The 18,276-nt window shown below is 37.3% G+C and overlaps 1 protein-coding gene across 1 annotated transcript in view; it reads left to right on the top strand.

Annotated features, from left to right (window-relative positions):
* Positions 1–2,505: 2,505 nt before the first annotated feature.
* Positions 2,506–18,276, top strand: part of LOC111147678 (filamin A interacting protein 1) — a 165,602-nt gene continuing 149,831 nt past the window's right edge. Inside the window, exon 1 of the mRNA XM_022503892.1 lies at positions 2,506–3,192. The gene's annotated coding sequence lies outside the window, so the exon portion shown is untranslated. The remainder of the gene's footprint in view (positions 3,193–18,276) is intronic.

Here is an 18,276-nt window from a genome sequence, read left to right as displayed (position 1 = left end):
AAATTTGTGTTTTAGAAATGGATGTAGAGATAATGTGCCAACTCTCTTATTTAATTCATTTGCTTTTTCCTCATTGATATTATTAACCTATATTCTTATTAAAAAGTTTCATCAAGACTCATTCTTGAAGTAGGGAAATTCAGCTTTAGTTTTAAGTTTATCAGATGTTCTCAGAATGCTCACACTTAAGACTTTGAGAAAAAGATCCAGCTGAACAGTAATATATTAACAAAATGTGTTGAAAAATCAGTGCCTTGTTGACTGTATACAAAACACAAATTTCTAATAGCTCTTAATGGCACTACTTCCTCTGTGGATTATGTAGGAAATTCTTTTGTCTGAATAATCATTCCCGGGGGAAAGCTTTCAAAATAAATTCACTTTATAAAGAGGGATAGAGAATGCATATGTATGTGTGTGTGTGTGTGTGTGTGTGTGAGAGAGAGAGAGAGAGAGAGAGAGAGACTAATTATTGTGGGATACTGAGTTAGGCTAGCACATATGCTAAGTATAATTAAAGAACATAATTTGAAGGTAGCAACAGTATCTAATTATATAAAATACTCTGTGTGCTGTTGCTTGTCATCACATTGTTTAAAATAAATTAATAGTAACAATGGACCGCTAATCCAAGTGTTAGAGAAAACAATGGTGGAAGGACTAGGTTTTCATTAAAGAAAAAAAACAACAACAACAACACTGAGAACTCTAATTGTCTGGATAGTTAGATGAGAAATAACTATCCTGCTCCTGAGGGAATTATCTAGGTCCATAAAGACAAAGTGGGTTATTCCCCTTAGTTATCTTGACTTGGGGTACAAGCTTCTCTGTTTCATTTTGGATTGGAGACATCTATAAAGTGAACTTTCAGTAGGAGTGAAAAGATACCTTCCTGGAGTCCTCTTTAGTGAAATGGTTCTCAACCTGGTGCTATTACATGCGGGATATGTTGTGTGGGGCATGTGCATTTTCCGAACAATAATTTCTCCATACCCAGCTCTTTGTAATATTTAAAATCTTCTCCTGGTGTTTCTAAACAATGGCCTAGCCCAGTCACATACTTCCACTTCCTATCAGAACCCACTTTTTAGGGACTGTGAATAGATCGTTTCTAAAAGATCCATTAGTGTTCTAGATTAGTCCATTAATTTCACATAAGGACACTTTTATCTTAATAGAAGTCTTTTCTAAAAATCAAGGTTGGCCCAGACCCAGGAAGACTAAGAATCTGAACAAATGTAATTTTATATGTGGATAGTAGTAAATAAATTACAGGCATAAATTACAGGGATGAATGCTGTTAGTGAGGTGATGGGATGGGAAGAACTGAGATGTTTTCTAATGGGTTGAGGTATGTGTGTTGGGGGGGAGTGTCAGCTAATCTTGAAGGTGAGGGTCATTTCTTTAAAAAGTTCACACACACACACACACACACACACCTCTTATGAAAAGTGGTAGCCCTTCCCAGAGAGACATTAGGGTTATCTAGCACATAAGTTACTTCTCACAAATATGCAATGCTTTTTTTTGGTTGTTTTGCTTTAGTTTCAAGATTTTATTTTTACTTATTTGTCAGAGAGAGAGAGTACAAGCAGGGGGAGTGGCAGGCATAGCAGGCAGAGGGAGAAGCAGGCTCTTGGCTGAGCGAGGAGCCTGATGCGGCACTTGATCCCAGGACCCTGGGATCATGACGTGAACCGAAGGCATATGCTTAACTGACTGAGCCCCCCAGGCGTACTCTGCTTGGTCTAACTTCAGTTTGCATGTCAAAAAAAGTATAGCCTTAGGCTGATAGATTGATCTTGGGTATGGGGGGGGGGTCAACATTTATAATGGTGTTGGTGACATTTTTATCAGGGCAATATTCTAGCTTGTTAACTAATAATGGTGTGTGTGTGTGTTTGTGTGTGTCCCTTCCTACTTTACCTAAAGGGATCTCTCTCTGTTCCTCTTACTCTTAATTTCACATATATAATAAGATAGTTCCTAAAACTAGTTGAAAACACTTTTCCCCCATAAGTCTTGATCTTGGCAGATTCATCCTATTTTCTGATATAAAATAAAGCCGATAAAATATCTTGAGACAGTCTTCATGTGAGAGTTCAGGGCAGAAGCGACCCTTCTCCGGTTTTGGAGCCTGGAGGGTTACTGATGAGGTGAGGCTGTCGACAAAAGTTGTTTCAAGTCCTGGTTTTCCTGGAGTGTTCTCCACTTCTTACTTTGAATGAATGATCTAAGTAAGAATCCTAAGATTTTCCTCCTTAACCCTCCTCCATTCAAAAACATACTATTACAGACATTCCTTTATGTTAACCTTATTTTAATAACATTCAGGTATACAAGCTGATCAAGTCTGATAGAACAAGGTAAGTCATCTGGCTATGAAAGTAACACACCGATGTAAAAAACCGTCTGGAATGATCTCTCTCTCTGAATTTTCCCAACAACTATGGCACATTTTTAAAAGGCTGTTTTAAATTTAAGAACGTCTATCTGAGAATGCCTGCTTGAGAAAAATATTGCATTGGTAAATTGCTCTGCTCGAGACAACTGCTATTTCTTCCTCAGATTTAAAGCCCCAAATCACAATCTGTATTTAAGAGCTTTGAGTAATAATTACCTCTGTGTCCTTAAAAGGATCTGCCGGTTTCCCTGCAATCTTCTACAGGGTGAGCAGAGCTATATCCACTGATAACCCAGCTGCCGAGGAACTGAGTAAAGCCGGCTCCAAACTTCTCAGCTGTTGACAGGCTTGACTTGCTGAGAACACTGGTTAAATATAGCACGCGCGAGCTCAGCTCCTCAACAAAGTCATTGCTCCGACAGTGTTGTGAAGGGAGCAGAAGACGAGAAACCTAATCTCAGAACCCAACAACACCTAGCAACAGTTGAAAAAACTTTTAAACAAAAGTCTGGGTGGGAGATAGACAACAGCCTCCAATTTCTGCTGATCGGGATTTCAGGGAGAAGAAGCTGCTTTTCCCTTCCCTCTACTCAGTTTCCTGCATGACTTCAGCTGTTGGCTAGTCCTAGGAAAGAAAGTGGGAAAAGCTTTTTCCTCTGTATTCTTTTGGGCTGGATAGTTTTCCAAGACTCCAGTCTCTCTGGGGCTGTGGGACAAGCCACTGGGTTCTTCAAAGGATAAACTACCTCCATAAAGGACATACCCTTGGTTAAACAAGCTGCCGTCAGGTAAGACCAAAATAAATAGCTATTTACTCTCTTTAGAAATTTCTGCTTCTGTAAGAGGAGTGTTTTCTCAGAGTCTGTGTTGTCGGATTCCTTTGATTCTTACTGTTTCCACTATGTGATAACTCATTTAAGGAATTATCATAATCATCGCAGATTATTTTGAAGGAATCAGTAACATCATCTCTTTCAGAATTACACCAATTCCTTTTTAAGCACAAAGGTTGTTATGATGTTTTAATAGCCATCAAAATATTTCTGCCAAGTTAATGTTCTCGGGCAGGTAACAGCAATGTGGCAAAGGACAACTTCAGAGCTCCTGTCACAATTAAGGTGGCTAAACAATGGAAGAAAGATTTTTCCTAGGAGCAAAATAACGTTCATTTACTGAAACTAGCTGAGCAGCTTGTGTGGTAAATGAGAGGAAAGTCCTGCATGGTGTGTGTGTTGCTGTGCTTAAGATTTGCTGCTATCTGCTTCTCCCTTTGCTGGATTCTCTGATTATACTGGTACACCTTGTGCTGGATCTGACCTGGTTACATTATAGTCACTCCCAGTGTTTCTGACTGGGCACAAAATACGACTGCTATTAAATCACTACTTTTGCAGTTGTTGAATAGAAACTACCCGGGAGAGTGCTATTTTGTGACCTAGAAAAAAATAAACTGAGTAATTGCTTCTGTATAGATAAAACCGATTCTGATTTTTAAAGCTGAAATAGAATCTTTTAGGAAAAAAACTTCTTTCTTAAGTTGCATATATGTGTATATGAGTATAGGAGCGTGTTTACGATAGTGTGAAGGAAATCTTCCTTTTCTCTGTTGGTATGTTATCTCCCCTTCCATGAGTTGCCATGCAATTTTATCAGAATTGCTTAGAGTGGTTGATTTCACATTGATTTTGACAAAAGCTGTGGCTGAATTTTAGGGTATGGTTACTGATACCTGGTGTCTATAGTTGGGCTAGATTTGCGTAAGCTTGTTCCTTTAAGTGAACATGATAATTTGAATGAATATTCTAATCTAAGGATGATATATGAGAAAATACAGATGCACATTTTAAAAGGAATTATTATTTGAGTCTATTTTGTCAACTTAAAGAAAGAATTTACCCAAGACCAGTTTTGAACAGGTGATTCGTTGACAATTAAGAATGTATCAACCCTTTCAGTAAATGTTTCTATTTTCAGAAAAATTAATTAAAGCTTATATATCGAATGTGCAGGAAATGGAAATAGTACATACATTTCAGTATGTATAGTGCTTCCTGATTCTGATTGCATGACTAGCTTATGAAATAAATGAAGCTAATCATATATAATGAATGTATACAAGTATAGTGCAAAGTGCACTTTGGTAACCTTGGTATTAGAGAATGAAACTCCTGGTACTTTAGCGGAGATGAAGTATCTTCGTCTTGAAAAAGTTTTGAAAAGTCAGAACTAAATGCTTTTCATTTTGTTTTTATCTCAGGAAGGGTCACATTGTTGGCTTACAAACATATGTATAAAGCCAAAGTCTGCCATTAGTTCTCGGCATGTAATTTCTTTGGGAGTCAGTGGAACAGTGTGTAGATAATTAACTAAAGCATTTGGCCCTGGGTGAAAGCCATGTTTCCTGATGAACTGATTTCTGAATAGCATTGTCTTCAAGGCTGTAAATTCACCCCTGAAAATCAAAAATAGCTCAGGTTAGACCATGTGCTTCCCTCTGATACGTGTACAGTCAAACCCCCCATGATCCAGGCGGATTCTGTTCTCTTGTTTGCTCAAGTTCACATGTCTGTGTTATTTTGCAATCTACTCTGTCCCCTTCACCATAAGAGTTGTTAGAGTCCACCACCATATCTCCCTCCACATTAAGGGTTAATTTTTCTAAAACAGTGCTCTGCCAATTTCTCTTACTCTTCAGTTATCTTCTGGGGCTCCTGTTGGTGCCAAACACCTAGGCTGGGTATTTTGAAAACCTTCCATCATCTGGCACATACTTAAATTTTCCAGTTTCGGCTCCCACTACTCAACAACAAGTGTCCTTCTGCTTTAGATGTTTCAGATTTTGGGCCATTCTCCAAACACATGCACAGTGCGCATTTCAGTGCTATGCCTCTGCCTGTTTCATTCCCCCTGGCTGGAATACCTTTCCTCCCCTTTCTTATAGAGACCCCTGTCCACTTTTTAAAGCCCAGATAAGTGTCTTCTACTTTCACAATGATTACCTGACCTTACCTTTTCAAGTGATTCCTTTTTAGACAGTTTGGTGCTTTATTAGGATTAAGGTACTCTGGGGTAGGGTTTGTGTCTTTAAATTCAGAACAGTTTAATGAAGCAATTAGGTGCAAAGCACTGGCCTAAGCACCACTTGGTTTTAGAGCTTTTTATCCCCATGCACATTGTGGATGTTCTATTAACCCTTTAGGCTCTACATTTCTGATGATGAGTACAAGAGAAAGTATAAATAGATATAAAATCAAGAAAAGCAACTGTTAAATGTAGTTAATAACTTTTTATCTTAAAAGTTTCTCAAGGCAAGTCTTCATAGTTTTATCATGCATAGAGAAGTTACAAGTAATTCTAACTACGCTCATGTACCTGATTTTGGAGATGATGACCTTGAGAACAAACTAGAAAGAAATGTATTTAAAGACTGTAGGGTCACCTGGGTGGCTCAGTTGGTTAAACGCTTTCCTTCAGCTCAGGTCATGATCCTGGAGTCCCAGGATCAAGTGCCCAGTCGGGCTCCCCACTTGGCAGGGAGTCTGCTTCTCCCTCTGACCCTCCCCTCTTTGGTGTTTTCTTTCTCTCTCTTGCTCTCAAACAAATCAATAAAATCTTAAAAAAAAAAAAAGACTGTATATATGCTATATACCTGCTTGTCCTGTGTATGCATCTACCCGCCTAAATACCATAAATCATATCACTTTTATCATTTTTTGGTACCAGATTAAATTTATAATTACCTTTCATACTATTCATTTAAATCATGGCTCCTTCTATCTGTGGGTCATCATGGATTACAATCTGTCCCAGAACATTAAAATATTTAAATATTGTGTTATGATCCTTTTTTCTTTTTTCCCTGGATATTTAAAAAATAGAGACATTTCTCAGATTTATTTTTAATCACCCATGAAAACTGTAGCCTTACTGTGTGAGATAAAACATGAATTACAATTTTGAAGCAATTTTTTTGGGTTTACTGAAAGAAAGGTATTTTCTTTATATTTTAAGATAGCCAAGGAGATTAAAATTACCCTTCTAAAAGTGTTTAGCAAGAATCATTATGGGAATTGCACAATGAAATTTGTGAAATAGCCAATATATTCATTTAGCAGTGGTTTTTCTATAGTTATATTTTTAATTTATTTTTTAGAAGTAAAACCTGGTGGCAAAATGCTCATTCTAAACTAATGCTGATTGTGTTTTTCTTTTTTGGAAAATGAACATTTTTTCATAAAACGTACCCTAAGAAAGCATCTTGGGAAGTGAGGGGGAAGCTTAGGTTGAGATCTATTTTAGCAGAAAGATTTACGAGAGAAGTATGACATCTAAAAGACTGCAACATAAATTTATTTATACATTAATTATTTCTAACATATATAGCAATAGGAAGATTAGCTAATACAATAAATTTGTTTCCTTAAATCTGAGTTGAAAATACAAGGATATTGTTATGAAGGAGGAGGCAAGGAAGGCCTGTGGCATAGGTAAGCCAGATGGCCTGGATTCAGATTTCCGCTCACTGTGACCCTGGGCAAATTACTCTCTGTGCCTCAGTTTCCTTATCTGTAAAATGAGAATAATAATACTGTCTTCCTCACAGAGTACTTTTGAAGATTAAATGAGTCAATAAAACTCAGTTGCCTGATAGAATTTTCAGTAAATGTAAAATACTATTGCTTTATCATCACACACTAATTGCAGTTTTCTGTTTATTTTGATCTTTGTTGCACACAAAATTCTTAGATACAGAGAGTCTGTGAATTCAAGTTCACAGATCATAGGAAAAGCAGAAGAACATATTGTTTAAATGTGGAATCTTGTTTGGGACATACTTTGCTGCTGGGTACTGCAAGCACACATAGTTTGAACGCCAGCCAATCATTTAGCATGGAATTTATGTTTCAAACCCTCCCTTATCACTCAGCAGCCTGCTGTCTTATAGAATAATTACTAAAAAGGTTAAATAATCACCCACAGCATCGACTGTTCTATGGTTTCTATATTTGCACTTGGAGATAAAGTATGTTTATATGTAGTGCTTGGGTGTCTCTTTTATAGCCTACAACGCTGAGTAATGTATGGCAATGGAGACTTCCTCCTCTATAGAAAATAGACTATTAAATTTATCATTCTTTATTTCTTCCCTTAGATGTTTTGTTCTGTTTTACCAACCTAGTAACAGATAAAAATGAAAAGACCAAAAAAGGTCATCTCACACTAGCTTTAACCTTACCAAATGGAAATGAATTCTTGCTATTCATTGTTCTTAATCCTCTTCATTCTTCTTATACATGACAAGAAAGTATATTCCAAGGCAAACAAAAAAACCCCTGTTATATCATAAAGATGTGTGTGTATATTATGGGGTACTTACTATTCTGTATATTTAACAAAAATATTTGAAACAGTCTTATAAACAGGGAAGTTTCTTAGTAGCTTCAGCACTAACAAACGTTATGCTGGGTAGTTATGGCTTCAACCTGACCATTTGCTTTATTTTTCCCAATTGAAAGAATACGTTTCTCAGAGATAAGTGAGGCAAACCGGGTTTTAGAATTATCATTCTCTAATGAAAAACTTGTTATAGAAAGAAAGAAGGAAGAAAAGAAAAAAAAAATAAGAACTTTTCCTGGCCTTATAGAATACATTATCAAGGCTTGGGGGCAAAAATATAGGAACCTCAGGAAAATATATTGGCTTGTGTTCTTATTTTTCCTTAAATGGTCATTCTTACTCTTTGGCTAATCAGACAAGGGAAAGGCTACAGGCAGAATTCCCCTTTCCCTGTGGCAATAGTTGAGGCAGTTTGATTTCAAAGGCAAGGCAGGAGTTATGGAAGAACTTAGAATCAGGAAAGTTGAACATGAATTGAGCAGCTCTAGCTGGCTACTAACCAGCTGATTGCAGAACTTGAGAAACTCCCAGCAGAAATGAAGTAACAGGACGTTAACCAGCATCCCGGTCCCTGAGAGCTTTGCTTAAGCCGCAGCAGCACTGAAAAGTCAAAAGAAGGTTGGCGTGGTTTTTCCTTTTTGGGAAATGGTGTCAACGTGCATAATATTGGGTGATTTATGTGTTTCTGAGGTCTGTGAAAGACAGACTAAAAATTTTTAAAACAAATGCAGGAATTATCTCAAGTGATCTGACTTTGAGTCCTTAAGGTTCAGGGCTTTTTCTCTTTTTGCTTTCTTGCTTCAATTCTGTCACCTACCTCCTTTACCAAAACATAGATGATTGAACATGATTGTTGCTTCACTGGTCAAAGACCTTACATGTCCACCCTTGAAAATAGTCTTGCAGTTTGGTTTTTTTTTTCTTTTCTTTTGCAACAATTGTGACTGCAATCTTCCCAAGTTACTTTGAAGAAATGAATTATCTGCTACTTGTCTTTGTAAGGAAAAGGTGTAGGAAATCCATGAAATGAACTCATCAGAGCTGGCTAAGTGCATTCTTTTAAAAAATGACTTGCTGAAGATTTAAAGCCGAAAGACAATTTGATTAAAAACAGTAGACTGTTGACATCACCAAGACAATCAAATTACTGCCAACTTGCCTTGTTTATCTAAAAGATCTTTGTAAAAATAAGGTCTTTACACACACACACACAGACACACACACACAAATCATAGGTGATATGGTAATAGGGATAAAAGGATTTTATTTTTTTTAATATCTCTTTAATATACTTACGTCTTAAGTAACTCATTTTAGGGCCTGCTTCTTTGAGGTTCCACAACACAACAGGAAAGGAAGAGGCATTGCTGCATTCATAATGCTATTTCAGTGGTAGCCTAAGTCCATGAGGAAATGATGGTCTGTGCCTGTATTTGGAGCCTCATAGTTACTGTGACGACAACACACACACTACTGGAAAACAAAGATGGTCTGCTTGCCAGAGTGAGCCAGGAAGAGTTTTGCCAGCTCAGATTTTTCCCAATTATTCTGTAAGTTTTGAAATGTGACACTGGAGATAGTCAAGGCTCTTTGTGTTTCAATAACTGTTTAATAAGGGATACATGCTTAGGCAGCCCAGTATTTGGGTGAGGGAGGGGCCTCACACATAAGCTTAACTTCCACATGTTGTCTTGATAGATATCATCTTCTGGTTTGGACATCACCAAACCAACTGCTTCGATCACAGGCTGTTGTTTGTTTGGGTGCATAAGGAAGCCAGTTGCTTATACTGTCCTCAGGGGCTTCTCAATTTGGGGTCACATATCTCCACTTTCTGTATGTTGTTCATTTTGGAGGTCATTGCCCAGCATACCAGGTGTTCCTACCAATGACTGTGCATCTAAATCCCAATTCTTACATGATGATATAATTCATAATATAATGATAACAGCTGCATATAATACATATCATCTATATATACTTATATATAATACATATACTTATTTAGTATCTATAGATGATGATAATACTAGGTAGCATACACTGGAGATTATTCTGTGCCAGACATTGTGCCAAGCATTTTATTTATTGATTTTATTTACTTCTCATGACAACCCTATGAGGCACTAGCTTGATCTCTGCTCTATGGGTTAGAAAAAAGAGGTTGGTAGATGGGAAGTAATATGCCCACTGGTAGGTTGGACATTCAAACACAGGCGGTTTGATCTTAGTCAGCCCATATTTTCAACTACTTTCTTATAACATAGGCAGTTGTTCAAGGAACACCTCCGTATAGATGACTGTGAGATGTTTTAGTGAAAGTTGTAGGATGCGACACTGCAGGGACTCAGACTCTTCTCCCAGATCCCAAAGTAGAAACAGAAGCTTCAGTGGCCTATGGAGTTGGGCAACCCAAGAAGAGCCACGCCTGGGTACTATTCTTCCACAGTTATTGATGGGGCAATGTTTTTTTTTTTTTTTTTTTTTTTTTTTTGTGGGGGGGGGGGAGAGGGAGAGAGAGAAAGAGAATCTTAAGCAGTCTCCATGTCCAGCACAGAGCCCAATGCTAGGCTCAATCTCACAACCCTGAGATCATGACCTGAGCTGAAATCAAGAGTCAGATGCTTAAGTGACTGAGCCACCCAGGTGCCCATGCTTCTTGGTTTCTACATTGCCAGTTGATTCACTGGGAGAGGGTGGCATGGAACATTTGCTTTTATGAGTTATTATGGATGCTTTTGTAGCCAGATCTTTTGATCCCATTGGGGTTTGGTTTCCTTGTTTTGTCTCTGCTGACAACTCAGAACCCCACCTTCTGTTGTAACATTCAAAATGCTCTGCTGATCTCTGCCTTGGTCATTAGCATTCAGTTTGTTAAGTGGGTTCAAGGGGGAGTCCTACAAAATACTTATTCCAGGTGTTGGTATCAGTGTTCCCTGAAGAAGTCTTTGGTGGTGCATGTACATTGGATGGAGGAGGGAATGAAGAAGGGAATAGAAGTCCTCTTTCCATGTAAGAGCTCTCATAGGCTCCCAAAACTTTGCTTAGGTAGTGAGTTGTCAACCTGGCAGCATGTTTCTCCTTGAGAAAAAAACAGAGATCTTGCTACAGTCTAAGGAAAATCACCTGATACTTTCAGACAGTGGTTTGCTACTGTGATAAATATTATGGACTATTTTATTTGACATTTTATTTAATTCTTTTATCTTTATTAACCAAGAATGACTATTAATGATGCTAATGTCTGATCATTTGGATATAATTAAAATTGGATATAATTAAAACTTACATGAATGACATTTAACTTTTGGATTATTTGTAGTAAAAGGAAAGCAGTTCTAATAAAATTTTGATGGAGTAGATAATGTTTTGCTTTTTCTTATGCCAGTGTCCATAAATACTCTATGTATCAAATACCCCAGGTGATAGGATTGAAAATCCTAGGAATGTGAATGTTTCATGTGAAGCAAGCACATAACAGAATGAATCTCTACTCTTGGAAAAAATTTATTCTACAAATTAAAAACAGTATCTTTTAAAAAATATATTCACATACCTTGACACACATACCACCGTGCCCCCCCCACAACATACACATAAACAGTTATTTCTGGTCAATATATAGGATTTATACCACTGCTTGCTTACTTGACATGCTAAACATCTTCCCGAAACAAATATACTTTTTGCTCTGTGGTATAGGTTAATTTACTCCAAAGTAAAGGTAGCAATATATTATATTTCATCAATTCCCTCTATCTCATTCACATGATCTCCTGATTTCCTTTTAACAAATAAACTCAGAAATTCCCTTATGTCATTTCTTATCTTTCCGTAAAAGGGCACAGCAGTATCAAAGGAGAGAAAGGATTAGTGTCTCTACTGGGGACAAAGGACTGTTGGCTTCTAGAATGTCCCCCCCCCCCTTCTTTTTTCTCATTCAATTATTCTAAATCTCACTTGGCAACAAAATTGATACAGTCTCTTAAGTGGAAGATAGTAACAATTTATCATATTAATGCAAGAACTTTCTGTCAGAGCTCTTGGTTCTTTTTGTACTTCTGTACCTGGTCTGATTTCAAGCAGGAATGGGAGCTCTGAGTCTCACATTGTTGATGATTATACAGCTTTGGTCTTGGAGCCACAAGTACCCAGCAGGAAACTGAACTCTGAGTTCACTTGGAATTATCAGATCACTTAGTCTTGTGGTTCTCAACACTCTGTGCATCAGGATCGGCAGGGAAGCTCTAAAAATTTAAATGCCTGGGGCTGTGCCCCAGAGGTTCTGATTCAAGTTGACCTGACTAGGTTTTTGGAAGCTTTTATGTGATTTCAGTGTGCATCCAGGGTGGTGAACCAGTTATCTAGCATAACCTCATCACTTAAAAGAAGATAGTACTAAGATGAAGAAAGAAGTCACTCAGCAGAAGTTACGAATTCCAGTCTATTACCCTTTTTATCACATGATCATTACAAACAAAGTAGCTAATATTTAATGAGTGTTTCTATGTATTAGGCACTAGCAGCCCCATGAGGCATATATTCATGTACTCTACATTTTATAGATAAAATGGCTGAGGGAATTGTCCAAGGCTCTCTAACAAGCAGGTGGCGGATCTGGGATCTGAGTCAGGCAATTGGACTCCTCAGTTTGTACTCTTAATCTCTTCATTGTTCTGCTGGTCTGGAGCTAATTCTGAGAATATAAGGTTTTGAATGGTAGCTGTTTCCTTGTTTCAGCATCAAGGTTCTTGTGGCAGCTGGCCTTGGTGCTCTGATAACTAAATGAGCTTTCTGCTTGGCCAATGATTGGGTTCTTGCTTTCTCTGTTTTCCCAACAAGTGAGTCCTGTGGAGGCAAACTGTTCTCTTAGACACTGTTCCAAAGTGCTCCATTTCCCCAGTAACTTTCTTTCTACATACTGTCTTTCCATTTCCTTGTGGACTGATATAATATATTCTGCCTTACTTTTGGGCGCATATTTTTCTTCCCCCAGTGGAAATTTTAACCAAAAGCTCTAGTCTCCTGTTCAGACCTTTGACTTTTCCCCTAGTCCTGTGACTTTGGCTGGGTTCACTATTTTCCCTGGGATTCCCCTTTCTGGAACTTACATACCACCCTTTAACTTCTCATGATAACAGCAACAACAGGAAGGGATTAATTACTTTACTTCTTCTACAGCAGCAGGTGCACTGGAAACAAGCTGGTCTGTCCCGACTCACTGGTCCCATGACCAGTGGGTCAAGTACCCTGCAGACGTTTTTAAGACTACACTTTTTGGAAGCCTGTATAGAATTAGTTATCTGATTGCTTCTATAAGTTTGAAATTCTACAGAGCAATATTTTTACATCTAGGGGATGTAAATTTGTCTGGTTAAATCATTTGTCTGGTTAAATCATACCTTACCAAGATGGAAATCACCAATGGCAAATCCTGTAACACAGATTATTCTAAGCAATAGGACCTAAACAAAAAGTGAGAGATTATAATTATTTTGATTAATATTTATATGTTAATTTTAAAAAATTAACATGAAACTAGGTTAGATGTGACTTGGGATGATTTTTAGAACCACATTGCACAAAATAAGTCCTCAAAAAGTGTTTGCTAAATTGAATCCATTAAATGTAGACTTAAAAAAATAAATGTCTTGGAATTGAGAAAGTAAACATCACTGACAAATTTCCATTGATTGGATTGAACATAAATTTTTTTTTATAAACATGGGAATAACAATCAGTAACCATGGGTGATTATCTGTCTGCTTTTCTGTATTCTTTTTAACCTTATTTGTCACATATTGCTATTATAAGAATACAAATTAAAAATCAACAAACATTTACAATGTCCATTAGAGTATCAGAGAATAACCAACACATAGCTAAATGAGTGGAAACTGGACTCTAGCTATGATTAGCATGATATAGATGTATTTCCAATAACAGGATAAAACACTTACTTTAAGATAGTGGTATATTGCGGCACCTGACTGGTTCAGTTGGTAGACCATGTGATTTTTTATCTAGGGGTTGTGAGTTTGAGCCCAACATTGGGCATAGGGATTACCTAAAAACAAAAACAAAAACAAAAACCAATAATAAATAAAGTGTTATAAGACAACTGTTGTCCCAAGTCTAATTGCAAATATTTGCCCCTCATCTTTTCACTCATGTACTGTAACACTTATGAAAAAACCATAATCAGGCTCTTATTATGGTTTATTAGCTGGAAATGTTCTCATCCTCAGAAATCTATTTTGGAGTTAGGATTGCTCCACTCCCCTGCAAGTGGTAAAGCAACAGCTGCCATTTAATAAATGTGTCTGCTGACAGCTCCCGCTGATGAATACCACTGAAGTTCCCTATCGGCATCAATATTACCCACATTATTCCAAAAGGAAATATTGATTATAGTTGCTTGACATTGTCTTAATTTCACCATAGCTTTTTCCCAGCATCACTTCCCCCAAATTCCAATGATGCTGTTATTTACATCACCATTCACATCTTCCAGGGAATAAAGTCCCAGTGGAACACATGTGTTCCTGGTGATGTATTATGATGGAATCTCACCAAAATGAACACATGAAATGCTGAGCTCAAACAGAAGAGTGGACAAGGGAGAAAACCAGATGAAAGTGACTTGTAGTTTCTCAGAAAGTGAAGAAGTTTGTTTTTTTTGAGAATGAGAGAGAGAGATTAGAAGAAAAAACAGGGCTCTTGTTTTTCCACATGATATGAATACATATTTAAAGTCCTGCAACTTGATTTATGTCTGGATTACTTTAATTTCTGTTCCCAGACACTTTCATAAGATTTGGACTTCCACAGTATTAACACTAGTATTGTGTGAGAACTTAAGAGGATTTGGGCTGTATGAAAGGAACTGATTGTAGAGTGATTTATGTATGTCAGGCACTGAGCTAAGGATTGGGATACAATAGTGAATATTATATTATCTCTACTTTCTAATAGGTGCTACAGGTAAAAACAATGGCAATTTCCATGCCATGTGACTAGTGAGTAAATGGTATTGTGGGAGCACCCTCCTGGTTTTGGGTAGTCAGTGATTGGTTTAGTGATTACAGGTGGGATGAAGTGACTCTTGCTTTGGGAAAGAGGGACTGTTGAGGCTAAAAACGAGAGGGACTGACAAAGTCTAAGGGAATGCAGCAGACATGAATGTGATTAAAAGTTTCAAATATCTGATTTGTCTCAACGAGTCTGTACAGCTTTACAAATGGTGGGCAACTCATAAATTACATACTTTCCACTTACATGATAATTTTAATGCTTTTTTAAAGAATAATGCAATGAAGAGAATGCACTATGTACGTATATTTTCGTCATATTTAAATCTGTAGTGGTCACAATGAACCAGCCAAATATTCACCTTATGGGCTAGAAAATTCTTGACCCTCACCACCATCCGCACTCTGAGTTTTCTTTCAGAACAGTGACCACTCTTAGTGTGTCTGAAGGGGGGCATGACTACTTCTTATACAATTATTTGTTTTAGGGCTTTCACAAGTTTGTGTACTTTAAAAAGTACCTACATATATTCAACACTTCACTGCAAGTGCCTACTGCTGCTGGAGGAAGAAACTGGAGTGAATAGCCGGGAATTTTTTGAAGTGCAAGTTGGGAGGACTGCCTTACCACATATTAAAATAAATTTTGAAACCACATTCATTAAAACACTTTGGTGGTGGTGTCAGAATCTGTTCATATCCAACAAGGAGATCAAGGGAAAATAACAGAAAGACCAGAAAAATAGACACCTGCATATAAGAGGGTTGGGAAGGAGAGGCATTTCAAATCAGAAGAGAAAATATGGATGTTTCAATGCAAGTTGAAATACCTGGGGGAAAAAAGAAATTAAATCTCTACATCATACCTTATACGAAAATATATACTAGATGCACCAAAAATGTAAGTGTAAGAAAATGAAACTGAAACAGTTGAATATAGGATAGATAATAGGTAGATGGCGGGGAGGGGGAGATCTTGAACAAGACAAAAAAGCAGTAAAACAAGGCTAAAATATTTCACTATAAAAACTGAAAAATTTTACACAGAAAAAACCCAATCTCATGAGCCAAGTACAAACAGCGAGCTAGACAAAAATACTTTTGACAAAAATAGTCAAGGACTAATATCCTTAATATAAAGAGCTCTTTTAAATGAACAAAAGAGATACAACAACCGAAAAGGGAACAAATGACATAGGTAAATGATCTATAATAAATGTGTGAAAAACTATTTAACCTCACTGATAATTACAAATTCAAATTAAAAGGAGGTAGTATTGTTTCCACCAACAAGGACTCTAAAGAATTCAATACCCAGTATGGGGAGGATGTGAGGAAATGGCTGCTATATGCTGCTGATGGGAAAATCAACGAGAGCAAGCTTCCTGAAAAGCACTTAGACAATATGTGGTAAAAATCCTTATAATCAGAAAAAAAAAATAAGGTCACTTCCATTTTGAAAAATAGAAGAGTCAAAACACATGTGATGCTTTGAGAATGCATTGTTTCTCTTCCTCCTATTGTTCTCAAATATTGTCTATTGACTTCTAAAAGTCTGGCAGACCTGGAAGCCCTTATTTAAAAAAAAAAAAAAAGTGCACATACTTCTTCCTCAGTAGCTTGATAGGATTTCCTAGACGAGATCTTGCTCCATTAAGAGTTTTTAAAACAAGTCTGCATTGTTCATTTTGCCTAACATTGAACTGCCAAGTACCTCTTGATGGCAGTGTATTTCCCGAGTAATGTTATTATCAAAACCTAAACTGATAACCAAAATTGACACACATATGACTGGATCGTGAGGCTGAGGACCAAGTAGCAGGTGGATGAAATGAGGGAAAGGAGCAAGGAATTCTTTGCCTTTGATCACATCATTATGAGAGATGAAGAAGCTGGGACCCAGAAAGTCTGACTTTCTCAAGGTCATGTAGCTTATTAATTCAGGTATATGAATTCACAGACAAGCATGGTATTGTGCAGCATATTTTCCTGGAATTTAGAACGTGACCCATCTTGGGTTATTTCCCAAGATAACTGTTGTATAAGAGCTCAGGCTTTCTCTGCCTCATCCAGCCCCTGGCCCCTCCCCTGCCGGGCTTTTCAGAACCTCAGCAACTTACTACTCATCAATTCTGCCTGTCATTCCAGGAGATGGATGGAGGCTGTTACAGAGTGTTGTGTGGTGTGTATGAATCCTCTGAGGGATCTTGGGAGGGTGGTACATCCTGTGAACAACGCCCAGCTGCTTCCCACTGGTGTGAAAGCAGGGACATTTTGTGAATGGGTAGGGAAGAGTATGTAAGTGCAATCTCACCCAAGACCTTGTGTGCTGGCATTCTTGTTCTTTCTTCTGGGAAGTCTTTTTTGGGAAGAAGTTACTCCTGAAAGGTTATGTAGAGTGAAGGCAGGCACTAACCCTTTTAAACCAAGCTGATTATTTAGATCATCTTTTGCTGTTTGGTCTTGCAAGATGTGCTAAGATGAGCAGTGGTGCTTATCATTTTGGTTGTCCTTCCAGGCACTCTTTCATACACTGGGCTTAAGTGAATGAGTTCCCTTTTACTTCTCTCAGAGCCACAGATAAAGAGGAGTGAGACCAAATGTTAAAAGGCATATGTTTATTGCACTTCATTTTGCTCGTTTTATTGCTTTTCACAGATACTGCAATTTTTAAATTTTTATTTATTTATTTATTTTCAAATTGAAGGTTTGTGGTAACCCTGTGTTGTCTATTGGCACCATTTTCCTCAACAGCATCTGCTTACTTCATGTCTTTATACCACATTTGGTAATTCTCACAATATGTCAAACTTTTTCATTTTTAGTGTATTTGTTATGGTGATCTGTGATCAGGGATAATGACTTGCTAAAATCTCAGATGATGGTTAGTATTTTTGTAGCAACAAAATATTTTAAATTAAGAAATGTACATTTTTTTAGACATAATGCTATTGTACACTTAATAGACTACAGGTAGTGTAAATATAACTTTTATATGTACTGGGAAACCAAGTGGATTATTCTCCAAGAAATATACACCTTGAGGAAGGGACCTGCCATTTCTTCTAGACTGTTGTACAACAAAACAGAATTTGAAGTGTAAATTACCACTCAATATGGCAATCAGAGTAGATGCTTGGGAACTGGAAGATTGTCTGACTTGACTAAATCTTCTCAAGTTTTTTGTTTTGTTTTGTTTTGTTTTAAATAGGCCCATACCCAACATGTGGCTTGAGCTCATGACACTGAGATCAAGATTCACATGTTCTAGAGACTGAGCCAGCCATGTGCCCCTCTTCTCAGTGTTTTGTTTGTTTTTCTATTCTGGAATTTTCTATCTTAAGGGGGAATAATGTCTACTACATTAAGAGATTGGAGGAACCTGGTGTGAGTACCATGATTATAAAGGGGTGTTTAATATACACAGAAAAGGTCAGAATCTTG

This window comes from Enhydra lutris, unplaced genomic scaffold, assembly GCF_002288905.1.
Source record: "Enhydra lutris kenyoni isolate GAN:26980312 unplaced genomic scaffold, ASM228890v2 scaffoldscaffold17, whole genome shotgun sequence".
Classification (NCBI taxonomy): Eukaryota; Metazoa; Chordata; class Mammalia; order Carnivora; family Mustelidae; genus Enhydra; species Enhydra lutris.
This window is presented reverse-complemented; position numbering and strand designations above follow the sequence as displayed.